This window comes from Nomascus leucogenys, unplaced genomic scaffold, assembly GCF_006542625.1.
Source record: "Nomascus leucogenys isolate Asia unplaced genomic scaffold, Asia_NLE_v1 001767F_25033_qpd_obj, whole genome shotgun sequence".
Classification (NCBI taxonomy): domain Eukaryota; kingdom Metazoa; phylum Chordata; class Mammalia; order Primates; family Hylobatidae; genus Nomascus; species Nomascus leucogenys.
This window is the reverse complement of record NW_022095866.1, coordinates 262-16,425: the sequence shown is the minus strand read 5'-3', so window position 1 is coordinate 16,425 and position 16,164 is coordinate 262. Positions and strand designations below refer to the sequence as shown.

General features: G+C 41.6%; 4 pseudogenes; 2 read left to right on the top strand and 2 right to left on the bottom strand.

Moving 5' to 3' along the window:
• Nucleotides 1-1,098: 1,098 nt before the first annotated feature.
• On the bottom strand, nt 1,099-6,145 carry LOC115833736 (annotated as a pseudogene).
• A 104-nt stretch (nt 6,146-6,249) lies between these two features.
• On the top strand, nt 6,250-6,868 carry LOC115833735 (annotated as a pseudogene).
• Nucleotides 6,869-14,068: 7,200 nt separating this feature from the next.
• LOC115833734 lies at nt 14,069-14,827 on the bottom strand (annotated as a pseudogene).
• Nucleotides 14,828-15,565: 738 nt separating this feature from the next.
• LOC100580261 lies at nt 15,566-15,940 on the top strand (annotated as a pseudogene).
• The last annotated feature ends 224 nt before the right edge of the window (nt 15,941-16,164 follow it).

The following is a 16,164-nucleotide window of genomic DNA, read 5'->3' as shown; positions in this document are numbered from 1 at the left end:
TTTTATACATTAGAAACTTAATTATATATTATGTACATATTTTTGAAATACTCCACTGCAATAAATAGTATATAGTCAAAAGTCTTCTTTTCTCTAACATAAAACTAATATGAGTAAAATTATTTACCTGAATTTGGAACTTTTGGCTTCAATTGCCATTCTGTCTCATCAGCACTTCCCTAATCCATAAAAGATATCATTTGTATTTTTTTAATTCATAATTTATTGAAATGAGTTATTTAACATTATAAAATTTTTATGGCAATTTAAGACATTTTCAATAAATATATTGGGCTTGACGGCCCTGGCTACGTATTCCTTTTGTACTCGAAATCAGATTTTTCTGGCACAACTTCATTGCCCTGCAATGAATATTTATAAAAAGTATGAATGCCAGCACACGGACTATTTCAACATTGTACTCATTTGCTCGAGTATAAACATTTCATTAGCTATGAAACAAACCAAATACAAATCTGAATGTATGGTACATATCAACAAATTCAGATTCCTCACCGAAGAAAACAATAAAAGACGAATTTCTATGACATGTCAGCTGTTCATTAGTTCTTTAATATGATTTAGGCTATTCCAAATATAAGAAAATATATGCATCACTATCCATGTTTTCTCCACATTTTTTATCTAGGTCCTGAAGGGCATAATTATATTGTCAGATTTATTTTTATATATTTTCAATGTTTCTTTTGATGTATTTTCTGTGCATCTTAGTATGAATATATGGATACAAGGACAAATGTACGTTTAAGTGGTTATATGAATTTTGCTTATATGGCTAATTGCTTATATGGATGCTATAAATGACAAGATAAATAGTAAGTTTGATAAACTTATCTGTGCCCTGTGAACTTTAGTTCACTTACTGTATAACTTAACTCAGTCACTAATAATTGGTTTAAAATTGTTTTTTAAAAGCTGCAAACCACACTTTATTACACATTTCTGAATCAGGAAGGGGTAAACTGTGACACAGTTTTCTTGTGCCATTGACTTTTTTGGGGAGAAACGCTCTGCAATAAAATAAGGGTTTCCAAACTCTATTTTTAAAAAGGTTGAGGATTCTTCTGTGATTAACCTTCACTCCTCAGTCTTTTTTACCCAAGGAATGGTTCTTAGGTCATCTTTTGGAAGTTTAGTTTCTGGAAAGTTTTCAGCAAACCTCTCCTGTGCTTTGTCCTAGTTTGTGTTGTTGCTTGTTGTTGTTCTAGTTTTGGAGAAGGTGAGTCTCTTTAATCGAGGATGGTTTGTCTGTCTCCAATCCTACACGTGTTTGCCGAAGCTGAAGCTGTATCAGAAATCTTATTCTCCTGCCATCGTTCCCCAGGCATTCTCCTGTTTTCAACACGTCTTTTTCAACATCTTCTGACCTTTGTCACTATCAGTAATTTCAGAATGAACAGATGCAGGAGCATCATCTCTCTGGAAATTCCCTTCACTTCCAATCTGCTCCCTATGTTTTCCAGCTCTATCTTTATAGTTTAAGTTGTCTAGTATCTTATCATCTTCATAGTCTGTATTCTGTAAACCATATTTTACTCATATATTTTAAAAATCCTTTTCTTCTATCCAACTCGTTTCCTCTTAGTTAATGTTGGGCCAACACATGATTCATCTTTCTTATCAAGGAAAAGGTGAGCTCTAACCTACCATGGTTCACATCCAACACAGCTATCACTGCCAGGCGTGAATGTGAGAAGATAAGGAGTTTCGATATCATGATCTTGCTGATCTGACAGTTGAGGCATTGACTTTATTTGGAAGACTAACATCATTAGAGTAGGTCTGACAATAATCTGAGACTGACTAAGGAGCATAGTTCTCTGTGAGTACTTCTACATCAGACTTTTATTATCTCCATTTCTGCCACAGCTGAGTACGTTACTGAGTTCTTCCAGCTGCGTGCAGAGCTCCTGGCGGTTGTTCGTGTCTCTCCAATCTCTCCAAGTTTCACTTTCTCTCCATGCTCACGTTCATAAGGGTCACATTTAGTTTTCAGCTGAACAATCCATTTTCCATTAACAATTGTTCCATTTTGACGGCCTGATGCAAAAGGACATAACTTTGTAAGTCATGGTCAAAATAAATCTCTACATGAAACTTACACCAACTTCAGGGATTCGAAGAGTATGCGCCATATCATTTTCCCTTCCATTTGTAGCAGGTTTCACAACCAGTAATGATGAAGAGTGATCCTGTCTGTAACACCGGTGATCTAATGACAGTTACTCTCATACATGGGGGCCACACTTTTTCCTCATCTTCCTCCTCAGTATCTTTTGCAGTTGCATTGCCTTCACTGTAAAGCCTTCATCATATCTACCCTCGGTTGGAGAGTCTGTAATTTCACTTCTTCTGGTTCATTGTCAGTGTCTCTCACTTTCTCATCTTTAAAAAAAGTTGAATTGAGATATTTTCATTAAGAGGAGATTCCATAGTATTTCCACTAACTGGAACAGTGAATTTTGGGGGATTATTTTTGTGATGAATGCCTATTTTGGCCTTTTCTTCACATTGTAAAATTGTCTTTCATATTGCAGCTTGTATGGTCAACACTGAAGGCTTCTTGATCCTCTGAATTCAAATCCTTTTCCTCATTTTTTTTGTAGAAGAGTCTGGATCCTTTCCTAATTTTTTATTTTTGTTTTGTGTTATAAGTCTGATAGGTTGCGAATCTACTCGAAAATGAAACCGATAGCGACCACTTTCCACATCACAGTAGCAATAAATTGGATCATAACAAATTGGATTCTCAGAATCTTAATAGAAACCAGTGCTGTGGTCAAAATACAGTCCAGCATTTTCATCATAACTAAATCCAGTCTGTGATAAAGCCGTTTCTGCTGCAGCTCTCGAACTTCCAGCTAATGACGAACCTTCTAAGGATGTATCTTGTGCTGCTAATGCATGCTGGCTCCTGTGAATTTGAGGCAAATGACCCTCTTGTCTACATTCAACATTTGCTGTTTTATCAGTACCAGGGTGAGCATCGTTTTCTATTTGTAACTGGTCTTTAGAATTCAAAGCAGGAGTTTCAATATCCTGATCTTGCTGATCTGACAGTTCAGTCACTCACTTTATTTGGACGACTAACATCATTAGTGTAGGTCTGATAATAATAATCTGAGATTGACCAAGGAGCATGGTTCTCTGTGAGTATTTCTACATCAGACTTTTATTATGTCCATTTCTGCCACAGCGGAGTACGTTACTGAGTTCTTCCAGCTGCCTGCGGAGCTCCTGGCGGTTGCTCCTGTCGCTCTGAGAAGCCTTCCTGTGTGAGGCCAGCTTCTCCCGTTCCCGCACCTGCCGCCTGCAGCTCCGCGGTTGCGTTCCAGCTTCCCCGCCCTCCTTCTGCGGAGGCCCGCTGGGGCTCGGGGAGGAGGAGGGGCGGCCAAAGCGAAGGCGCTGGCGGCGGGGACGGGCCCGAGGCCGTGAGCCTAACGGGGCAGCGGCAACGAGCAAGGGGACGGCGATCGCCCTGCCCGATTTGCGCAGCCTGGAATCCTGGGAACGATTGTACCTTCTCCAGCGATGGGGGCCGCGGGAGGAGCAAGAAGTCCAGGAGCCAGAAGCGCTCCGGCCGTTCTCGAGTTGAGCTGGAAACAGTGGCCAAGAGTGTTTTAAATCAAATTTCCAGTTTCCATATGGCTAGACATGACCTGCTGGTTACTCTTATTTTTTTCTCCATTCGTTGAGCTATGATTGACAAATTGAAAACTGTGTATTTTTAGGGTGTACAAGAGTGTTTTCAGATGTGTGTACGCCTTTAAATTATCTCAGTTAAGCTAGTTAGCATATCTATCCCCTCACATAGTTAATACGTTTCTGTGTGTGTGTTGAGAGCACCTGAGATCTTCTTTTGCAGCAAATTTCAAGTACACAGTATTGTTAACTATAGTCACCATTCTGTACATTAGGTCCCAGCAGTTACTCACCTTGTAATTGAAGGTGCACCCCTTCCATGGAAATCTCCCCACTTTCCTCACTTCCTGGCCCATGGGAACACCGTTCTACTCTGTTTCCATGGCTTTTTAATTTTATTTACTTTTTTAGATTTTACATACCAACGAGACCATGCAGTAATTGTCCTTCTGTATTCGGCTTATTTCACTTAGCATAATGTCTTCAAGATTTATCAGTATTTTTGTAAATGAAAGAATTTCATTTTTTATTAAAGCTGAAATTATATATCTCTCAGTTTATTTATTTATCTGTATCAGAGGAGTGCAGATGCCTTGACGATCCTGATTTTATGTCCTTTGACTATAGACTCCCAATTGGGATTCATGGTAGTTCTAGTTTAAAATTATAAGGAAGCTCCATACTGTTTTTCATAATAGCTGCACCAATTGACATCCTCAGCAACAGTGTACAAGTGTTCTCTTTCTCTGCACCCTAACGCTTTTTATCTTTTGACTTTTTGATAATAGATATCCAAACACCATGATAAGGTGATACCTCATTGTGATTTTGATTTTAATTACCCTGGTAATTAATGATGTTCAGCATTTTTTATATACCTATTGGCCACTTGTATATCTTTGGAAAAATTGCTATTTATGTATTTTGCCCAATTATTAATCAAGAAATTGCTTTTAATTCTGCTGTGGGTTCTTCTTTTGTATTGATTAGTATGATGTATGTTTTGGATAGCAACATTATCCTACATATGGTTTACAAATATTTTCTCCTATTCCATATAATGCCTTTATATTTTGCTGATTTTTCCTTTATTGTGCAGAAACTTTTTACTTTGACATAGTTCCACGTGTTCATTTGTGCATTTGTTGACTATGTTCTTGGTGTCAAATCCAAAGCATCATTGCCATGACCAGTGTCAAGGAGGGTTTTCCCCATGCTTTTTTTTAGAGGATTCATTATTTCAGTTCTTATGTTTAAGTCTTTATTTCATTTCAAATTCGTTTTGTGATGGTATGAGAGAAAGGTGTACTTTTTCTCTGTGCATATCTAGTTTTTCCTACACCACTCCTTGATGTGTTTATCCTTTCTCCGTTCTGTGGGATCGGTTGACTGTATATTTGTGAGTTTATTTCTGGGTCCTGTATTCTGTTCTATTGGTTTTATGAAGGTACTATACTATTTTGATAGCTATAGTTTTGTAACACAGTTTGAAATCAGGAAGTGGGAGGCTTCCAGCCTTTTTGATCTTCTCAGTATTTGGCTATTTGAGGTCTTTTGTGGTTCCATACTAATTTTAAAATTGTTGTTCTGCACTTTTAATAAAATGGCATTAAAATTTTGACAGAAATTTATTTAACCCTGTAGATCACTTTGTGTAGTATGGATATTTTAACAATATTTTTATAATCCATGAATACAGGATATATTCCCCATTATGTATTCTTCATTTTCTTTCCTCAACATTTTATAGTTTTCAGTATGCAGATCTTTCATATTCTCTGTTAAACTCATTCCTAAGTATTCCATTCTATTGGATAATATCGTAAATGGCATTATCTTTATTCCTTTTTCAGATATTTTGTTGTTACTGTAAAAAAATGCACCTGATGTTCATATGTTAATGTTGTATCCTGAAAATTTACTGAATTGGTTAGTTACAACAGGTTTTTTTATTCTTTGTGGTAAAATGGTGGGTATTCTGAACTCTGGTTAAACGTTAAATTGATAGTTGCTATTATCATTTCACAATTATTTAAAGAATGACCAGATGGATTCCTGCTTTCATGAATTCAACGGAATTCAAGTCTTCCCATTTAAAATAATTTTGTGTGGTTGACCTGGGTCCTGGGAATTTGGGTCCCCCCGTGGGAGCCAGGAGATTCGGTCGGATGTGGGAGGGAGAAGCGGTCAGGGAGGGGACTGAGCTGGGGAAGCAAAGAGGGGCTCCAGGACAGCCGAGAGGAGAGAGGGTCGTGTCGGAGACCCAGTGGGGAGAGAGAATGGGCCAGAAAAGGGGGAAGGGTGAAAGTGGGCAACAGGACAGCTTCCCGGCGCGGCAGGGAACTTTGCTGAAACTGTGGGCCCCAGGGAACAGCGCGGGCAGGTTGGGAGGGAGTGGAGAGGACCCAGCAGACCCCAAGTTCAGTGTGGAGGAAGGGACATTTCCCGGTTCATTCGCCTCTGCCCAGCGTTCTGCGGGCATGACCACCCCCCCAGGGACGGGGGAAGAGGTGGCTCCTGGAGGGCTCAGAGAACTAAGGGGCGCACACCCGCTTTGCAGGGCCGGGGTGAAAGGGGAAGCCTGAGATGGCTGCGGATCTCGCTGGCCCCGTGGGTGGGTGCGGGGGGGCGCCAGCGGGGCCGAGCTCAGGGGCCCAGCGCCGGGGCCTGCAGGTGGCCCTGGAGGAACCTACAAGCACCCGCCAGTGCAGCGGGATTTCCAGAAGACCAGTGTGGACAGCGCCCTGGACACGCCCTTCCCAGCTGGAACATTTGTGAGGCTGGAATTTAAGCTCCGGGAGACAGAGAAGCGGCCAGAGGAAGGACTGGAAGAAACCCACGTGCAAAGTCCAGCCCGAGGGGAGGAAGCAGACATGACTGACCTGCGTCAAACTGGACTGTGAGGATAAGGTTCTGGGCAGGACGGTTAGCTGCCCTCCAGAGAGGCAGACTCGGCGGGAGCCTGAGGAGCACCAGGAGACCCGGTGCAGCTGGGCGGAGCGGGCAGTGAGGACCCCACAGCTGCTGCTTCCCTGCACAGTTCGCCTTCTCCAAGGCCCGGCCCCCAGCGGAGCCCAGCAGTGAATCGAAGGGCGCCCCCTGGAGCCCTGGCGGGGGTAACCAGTGGAAGACCCCACCTCCCAGGGAGAAGACCCCACTGTATCCTCAGTTAATAAAACTGTTCTCTCACCCGAAAAATAAATAAATAATTTTGTCTGGTCTTTGAAAATGTGTATCCTCTGTCTACTGGTCAAAATGCTGCCCATTTATCCATATGCCTAATTAGCCAAACTTTTTAACCTTGTTTTTTATTATGAAACAAAACAGTAAATTTGTTAATGGTTTTAATATCATCTAATATGATTGAAAATATGTCAATTTGTCACTGCCAATGAATCTTTGTGTTATTTATTTTACTGTTACATATTCTGTCCATAAATGTCTATGGGGCTTAGAATCTTGCCTATCATAGTGTATATGCTAAGTACCAACTACTCTAATGGGTCAAATTGTCTTTCTGTACCATTCTTAAAATACAATATTTATTTATTTATTTTTATTAAAAAATTTTTTGCCTAATCTAATTATTTATGAAAATTATGAGGTCTATTCAATTTGTCCTCTTGATAAAAAACAAAGTTTTTTTTCTTTCTTTTTTTTTTTGATACGGAGTCTCCCTCTGTTCCCCAGGCTGGAGTGCAGTGACACAATCTCGGCTCACCACAACCTCCACTTCCCGAGTTCAAGTGATTCTCCTGCCTCAGCCTCCCGAGTAGCTGGGACTACTATGCTCCACCATGCCAGGCTAATTTTTGTATTTTTAGTAGAGACGGGGTTTCACTATATTGGCCAGGCTGGTCTTGAACTCCTGACCACGTGAACCGCCTGCCTCAGCCTCCCAAAGCGCTGGGATTATAGGCTTGAGCCACTGCGTGAGGACTTTTTCTGTTTATTAATACATTAGAGAGTAAAAATGCAGCTCCCTCACAGAAGCACGGTGCATAATGATGAAGTATGGGCTTTTGGTGTGACAACATCATCTGAATGCTGTTTATTGTCCCAATTAGTTATTTTCTCATTCCTAAACCCTCTCCAACCTCCCATCTTTCTGAGTCTCCAGTGTCTGTTTTTCCAGTCTCTATATCCGAGTGTGTGCATAATTGAGTTCACAGTTACAAGTGAGAAAATGCAGAATTTGGTTTTCTGTTTCTGAAGTTTTCACTTACAATAGTGGCCTCTGGTTTTATTCATGTTGTTGCAAAAGCGTGATGTTATTCTTTTTCATGGCTGAGTAGTATTTCATGATATAAACGTATAGCACATTTTCTTTATTTGATTATTGACTGATAAATTTAAATTGACTACATATATTGGTTATCGTGAATAGTGCTGCAATAAACATAAGAATGTGGGTATTTTCTTTATGTAATAAATTATTTTCCTTTGGGTAGATACAAAGTAGTGGGAGTGCTGAATCAAATGGAAGTTCTATTTTTAGACTTTTTTGAAATCTCCATACAGTTTTCCATAGAGGTTGTAGAAAGTTACTTTCCCACAACCAATGTCTAAGTGTTCTCTTTTCTCTGTGTCCTTGCCGATAGCTCATTTTTCTGCTTTTCAGTAATAGCCATTCTGCATGGTGTAAGTTGGAACCTCATTGTGGGTTTTAATTGGCATTTCTCTGATCATTGACAATGTTGAGCATCTTTTACGTGCTTGTTGACCTTCATTGTCTTTTTTTATTTAAATTTCATGTTTTTTGTTGCTCATTGTCTTTTTTTTAAATGTTCATGTTCTTTGCTTGCTTTTTTTTTTTGTTTGAGAAGGAGTCTTGCTCTGTCGCCCAGGCTGGAGTGCAGTGGTGCAATCTCCGCTCACTGCAAGCTCTGCCTCCCGGGTTCATACCATTCTCCTGCCTCAGCCTCTCTGAGTAGCTGGGACTACAGGCGCCTGCCACCATGCCTGGCTAATATTTTGTGTTTTTTTAGTAGAGACGGAGTTTCACCGTGGTCTCGATCTCCTGACCTCCTGATCCACCCACCTCGGCCTCCCAAAGTGCTGGGATTACAAACGTGAACCACCGCGCCCGGCCTGCTTGCTTTTTAATGAGGTTACTTGTTTTATTTTGTTGAGCTGTTTGAGTTCCTTGTATATTCTGGACGTTAGATCTTTGTCACATGCAAAACTCGTAAACATTTATCTCATTCCATGGGTTTTCTGTTCACTGTGTTAATTAAGAAGGATTTTCAGGAGCTTTTAATTTAATTGAGTTCGTTTTATCTATTTTTGTTATTGTTACATCTGCTTTTCAGATCTTAGTCATAAATTCTTTGTCCAAGTCAATCTCTAGAAGAGTTTATCCTTGAGTTTCTTCTAGCATTTTTATAGTTTCAGGTCTTACATTTTAGTCTTTTAATCCATATTGAGTTGATTATTGTATATGGTGGGACATAGGGGTCCCATTCCATACTTCTGCATATGGCAATATAATTTTTCCAGCTCAATTTGTTGGCTAGGATGTCATTTCTCCAGTGTATGTTTTTGTTGGCTTTGTAAAAGATCAGTTGTTTGTAGGTATGTGGCTTTATTTCTAGTTCTCTATTCTGTACCATTGATCTATGTGTCAATTTATATCAGTACCATGCTGTTTTGGTTACTAAAGCCTTCTAGTATAATTTTAAGTCAGATAATGTAATATCTCCAGCTTTATTCTCTTTGCTTAGATTTGCTTTGGCTATTCAGGCTCTTTTTGTGGTTCCATGTGAATTTTAGAATTTTTTTTTCTATTTTATAAGAAATGACATTGGCATTTTGGTAGGATTTCCATTTAATATGTAGATTGCTTTGGGCAGTAGAGTCATTTTAATGATCATTATTCTTCCAATCCATGAGCACGGGATGTTTTTCTCATTTGTGTCATGTACAATTTCTTTCATCAGTGTTTTGTAGTTTTCCTTGTAGGGATCTTTCATCTCTTTGACTAATTGTATTTCTAAGCATTTTACCTTTTTGTAGCTATTGTAAAAGGAAGTGACTTTTTAATTCAGTTGTCAGCTTGATCATCATTAGTGTATAAAAATGCTACTAATTTCTGTATGTTGTTTCTTGCATTCTGAAACATTATTAAATTTATCAAATCTAAGAGTTTTTTTGGTGGTCTTTAGATTTTTTGTATATATGATTATTATGTAATCATCAAAGAGGGACAATTTGACTTTCTAATTACAACCATATAGATGCTCCTTCCAAGACCAATAGACAGAGTCTCTGTGGAGGGCACAGGTGACGGTATTTCTTTAAGCTGGCCATGTGATTATGGCTGGAAGCATGGGCCGAGAGCCACTTAGTTAAGCATTGCCTCTCAAGTGTTTCTTTCTTTCTTTCTTTCTTTCTTTCTTTCTTTCTTTCTTTCTTTCTTTCTTTTCTTTCTTTCTTTCTCTCTTTCTTTCTTTCTTTCTTCCTTTTCTTTCGACAGAGTTTTCAATCATTGTCCAGGCAGAAGTGCAGTGGCGCCATCTTGGCTCACTGCAACTTCCACTTCCCAGGTTCAAGTGATTCTCCAATATCAGCCCCCCGAGTAGTTAGGATTGCAGGCACCAGCCACCACACGTGGCTAATTTTTTATGTTTTAGTAGACACATGTTGCCCAGGCTGATCTTAAACTCCTGGCCTCAGGTGATCTGCCCACTTTGGCATCCCAAATTGTTGGGATTACAGGCATGAGCCACCGCACCCGTTTGCCTCTGAAGTTTCAATATGCCTATGAATTATTCAGATTCCAGCCTCTCTCTTACAGATGTGATTCTGCAGGTTTGGAAGGGGTCCATGAATTAGCTTCTTTAAAAAGTCTCCTCTTAATGCTGATGTTTCTTCTACTACATCCGATATAGTAGCACTCAGCTAGGGAAAGTAGGCACAGCACAGAGCTCATGATACCCAACACTCTTACCACAACACAAATACTTTTGTCCCAAAGTGGAAACCACCAATCACCATTTTCAAACATGTCATTTTCTGCTGGCTCTATACAGTTTAGAAAGCCTAGAGAAGGCATCAATGTTTGAGTAAGTCTGCATTTGGAAAACACGTGCACATGAGTTAATACAATGTTTATTGGGCACATACCATGTGTTCAGAAGTCTCTTACAGAGCACTGTTCAGGAAACATTACATGATGTGAGTTAATCCTCATAGAACCCTGGCAGTTGGGTGCTAAGATTTTTGTAATTTTCAGGATTTAAATGAAGGGCCTAGTGTTTCTATTTTTTCTTCCATTTTAAAAAATATTTACCTGAAAAATAAAATGTACAGAATAAAAGCTATATAGACAGATGCGAGGGATAGAGAAAAAAGGGTGAACTGTTGAGAGAGATGTTTTATATTTATATTTACCTTCTTGTGCCTTGTGGAGCAGCCACTGGATTTGCAGGAATGGAAAAGAAGTTGCTAGGTAAGATGTCTCTAGAAGCACTGGCTTCAATGAAAGAGAAATTATGGCCCCACAATATGCAATGATTTGCTTCCATTTATCTGCCTTTCCATTTTAGGAAATTGTGGGCACCAGCTCAGGAGGCAGCAGGAGCCCCCGCCTGAATCTCTGACCTCCTTGAATCAGTTCTGTGAGAGAAGATTCTAGGGTGAGGCCAGACCTGGATGAGGACTTAGAAGAGCGTGGATCTGGGCAGGGCTGGAACAGAAAGTGGACCCCATGATTCTGATGTCCATGCTGATGGAGTATTTCCAGTTCTGTCTTTCCTAAGCCTGCGCAACAGAGACTTGACTCTTAGAGCCTGTGTAATTTTAATGTGTTTTGGCCACTTCCCTGTCAATTTTTATAACACATGATAACAAGAAACTTAAGCAAAACTCTTAGGGTTTTTTTTAGGACAATTATATGAGAAGCTAAAAACTTATGCCGGGAGTGGTTGCTCACGCCTGTAATCCCAGTAATTTGGGAGGCCCAGGCAGGCAGATCACGAGATCAGGAAATCGAGGCCATCCTGGCTAACATGGTGAAACCACGTCTCTACTAAAAATACAAAATATTAGCTGGGTGTGGTGACAGGCCCCTGTAGTCCCAGCTACTTGAGAGGCTGAGGCAGGAGAATGGCATGAACCTGGGAGGCAGAGCTTGCAGTGAGCTGAGATCACTCCACTGCACTCCAGCATGGGCGACAGAGTGAGATCCTGTCTCAAAAAAAAAACTTATTTTTACCAAGATGAAAGAAACAGAAATAACCACAATCAAAATAATTCTTTTGTCCATGAATAGCCCTTCAGGTAGTGACATCAGAACTCAGAGGAACAGCATAAGGGAAGTGGAGCAAATGCAACCAAAGTCCCCTGTGCACCTCACTTCTCCCTTCTCACCACAGGATGCTGAATTCAGCCATTAATTCATTTGCTCTAGATGGAAAGTTTCTGGACAGTAGAAACCATGAATTCTTCATCTGTTTTTCCGATGGTCATGTGATGTAGTTTAGATGTCCCCTCTAAATCTCCTATTGAATTTTAATCCCCAGTGTGGCAGGTGGTGCCTGGGGAGGTGGTGGTTGAATCATGGGGTGAGTCCCACCTGGCTGTGTGCCATCCTTGTGATAATGAGTACCCATGAGATCTGGTTGTTTAGAAGTATGCTCCATCCCTCCCCCATCCTTCTTGCCCCAGCTTCTACCATGTGAGATGCCTGCTCGTCTAACACCATGATTGTAAGCTTCCCCAGGCTTTCCCAGAAGCAGACATTGGCGCTATGCTTCTGTACAGCCTGCAGAACCATGAGCCAAACAATCTCTTTTCTTATAAGTTACCCAGTCTAGGGTTTTTTAAATAGCAATGCAAGAATAGCTTAATACAACATATGAAAAGAAAGCAACGAATATATTTATCAGTTTGAGTCTCCAGGCATCTGCCTTGCTTCAACTCAAAGAGCAGGAAGTGAGCAACCCCCATCTACTGCTCCTGATCATGGGAGAATCGTCATCTCATCTTAAAACATTTCAGGCAAAAGCCCATCAAGGTCTCAGAGGTCAGCTCAGGAGCAGGAACACAGCATTGTTTTCTCAGACAGGAAAATTGGAATAGCTGAGTGGGTTCAGTGTCCCTAGGCATGTTTTTTTTTTTTCCTTTAAGCTATAGGATAATTGTGCAGAACGTGCAGGTTTGTTACCAAGGTATACATGTGCCATAGCCGTTTGCTGCACCAATCAACCCACCATCTGGGCTTTAAGCCCCCCCTGCTTCCGGTGTTTTTCCTAGTGCTCTCCTTTCCCTTGCCTCCCACCCCGCGACAGGCCACGGTGTGTGATGTTCCACCTTCTCTGTCCATGTGTTCTCATGGATCCACTCCCGCTTATGAGTGAGAACATGTGGTGTGTGGTTTTCCTTTCCTGTGTTAGTTTGCTGAGAATCATGCTCTCCCGTGTCATCCATGTCACCGCAAAGAACACGAACTCATTCTTTTTTTGGCTGCGTAGTATTCCTTGGTGTATGTACCACACACATTCTTTATCCAGTCTATCACCGATGGGCATTTGGGTTGGTTCCAGGTCTTTGCTCTTGTAAACTGTGCCGCGATGAACATAGCTGTGCATGTGTCCTTATAGCAGGATGAATTATAATCCTGTGGGTATATACCCGGTAAGGAGATGGCTGGGTCCAACGGTATTTCCGGTTCTAGATCCTTGAGGAATCGCCACACTGTCTTCCACAATGGTTGAACTGATTTACACTCTCACAGACACTGTAAACGTGCTGCTATATCTTCACAGCCTTGCCAGCATCTCTTGTTTCCTGACATTTTAAAAATCGCATACGACATCTTCTCAATATATAATATCACATAGCCACAGCTCTGAAGAAAGAAATCTGTAGAAAGTGGTACCTCTCCAGGAGAAAGCTTTGACAACTTTCATGGCTGATAGAATTACATGTCAACGACAATGAGGTTTTACCTGCAGCTTCACTACTATTCTTAAAGTCTATCTCATAATGTACATCTGGAGACTTCCTAGAGAAATGTGGTCTCTGACTGGCGCTGGTAAAGTGGTGACAAGATATCTAACAAATAAAGTAACTGTACTTGACTATTTTCCAATATTTACTGTTTTGTGATAAGCTTAACATCCTCAATGCCTGCCTTTGCCCTCACAAGTAATTAGCGTATGCCTAAATAAAGTTGAAGCTAGCTAGCTCCACTATTCCAAGCAGATGCTGTCTAGGGTCTAGTCTCTAGAAGTATAAAGTACAAAGCTTACAAGTACAACTGCACGAAAAGTTGGACCCAATCCAGAAAGGCTTAAATGATCAACTGATCGATTTGTGTTTCCTCTGGAAGAGGGTACAAAGCAGAGCGCTAGTATACATCTATAGAGGAGAAGAGGGCAGGGCATTTATGGATGGCACACGGCTAGGTGTCTTCAAAGAGAGGCACCAGGGAAGCCTCACTGGGCTCCTGTAGGGCGCCAATGGCCGCGATCTGGAAGCGAACGTCCAGGATGATGTCCTGCATAATGTTGTGCATCAGGCGATGGAAGGGCAGCTTGAGGAGGTGCAGCTGCGTGGACTTCTGGTACTTTCTGATTTTGCGCAGTGCCAGGCCTGTAGCGGTGAGGCTTCTTGATCCCTCCTGTAGGCGGCGCCCTTTTGCCGGCGGCTGCAGTGGCCAGCGTCTTCGTGGCGCCTGCCAGGCTGCGGCTTTGCCTGGCCGAAATGGTGAAACCTCCTCTCTACTTTAAAGAATACAAATTCTCCTGGCGTCGTGGCGCGCACAGTTAGTCCCAGCTACTCTGGAGGCTGAGTCAGGAGAGTTGCTCGGGCCCAGGAGGCAGAGGTTGCAGTGAGCTGACATCAGGCCACTGCAATCCAGCCTGGGGGACAGAGTGAGACTCTGTCTCAAAAATAAATACATAAAATGCAATACAATACAACACGATACAATTGAAATAATATTTTCATATTCCCCTCACCCAGCCCAGTCTATTTTCAGAGTATCTGATAAACCACTTGTTTCCCTATGAGTTCGAGATTTTTTTCTCAGACGTTTAAGTTTTCTAATGTGCGACTTCATAAAAGGTCTCACTTTTACTCTCAACGTTTTCTTTATTGTCGTGAAATGTGAACTTTGCGATTCTGCGAGGAATCCAGAATTCTGAAATGCCCCCGGCATTTCCCGCTCCCCCCCCCCCCAGAGCCTAGCCCTGCCTCTGCCCCTCCCTTGGGTGTGGGCGGAACCTTGAATTGAGGACCCGCCCAAACCCCTGATTAGATTAGGAACACCCTGAAACGATAGCTGTTAAGGGCTGAGGTCTAAATTGAATCATCTGGCACTTTTATAAGGGACTGAACCTCCCTGAGATTCCATTCCCCTGTGGGTGATTCCTCAGCCCTGGATGTGCAGACCCAGGGAGCTGCACGGCCCAGACCTGGGCAACACCTGTAAGAGCTCAGAGCGTCCTCCCGGCAGCTGGCCAGAACAACACAAGTGGGCCTGGGTTTCACATAACTGAGGCATTGAATTCTGCCACCAACTCGAATCAGATCGAAGCCAGACCCTTCTCAGGTGAAGGCAACGACCCACACAGACAGCCCCATCCTGGAGGTCCCTCGTGTGACTCTGAGCAGGAGCCAGTCACTTGGCCCCAGTAGAACTTCTGACCCTTGTGAGCTGGGGTTTTTCAATATCCAAAATTTGTGAGAAATTTATTCTGCATTGATCTAAAACTAATATACTCTCCATCCACAAGTTTCTCCATATTGTGGAAGTGAGAAAAACCAGTGTGCGTGTTTGTGTGTGGGAAGGGGAGGCAGGGAGCTGTGTCCAGCGGTGGCTAAACTAAGGCTCGCCAGAAACATAGCAGCCAACATCTCTGAAAGTTTCTCGGCTGTGGGTTGGCAGGCCAGTGGGATGGCAGACGAGGAAGAAGACCCCACCTTTGAGGAAGGAAATGAAGAGATTGGAGGAGGTGCAGAAGGTGGACAGGGTAAAAGAAAGAGACTTTTTTCTGAAGAATTGCGATGTATGATGTATGGCTTTGGGGATGACCAGAATCCTTATACTGAGTCAGTGGATATTCTTGAAGATCTTGTCATAAAGTTTATCACTGAAATGACTCACAAGGCAATGTCAGTTGGAAGACAAGGTCGAGTACAAGTTGAAGATATCGTCTTCTTGATTCGCAAGGACCCAAGGAAGTTTGCCAGGGTTAAAGACTTGCTTACTATGAATGAAGAATTGAAACGAGCTAGAAAAGCGTTTGATGAAGCAGATTATGGATCTTGACAATTTTTGTAGTTTCTGAAAATTACCATCTGGGGAAACCATATATAATAATTGGTTATTTTCTAAAGTAAGGTTCTGATATCTAGCCATGTAAACGAAAGATGGAGAAACACAAAGTTTTCAGCCTTTATTTTTATGCCTTTGATTTTAGAGTGATATTGGTGCATGTAATTGCCTGCCTTTGTATTACCATACTTGAATCACTTACTGGGTTTTAATGACCG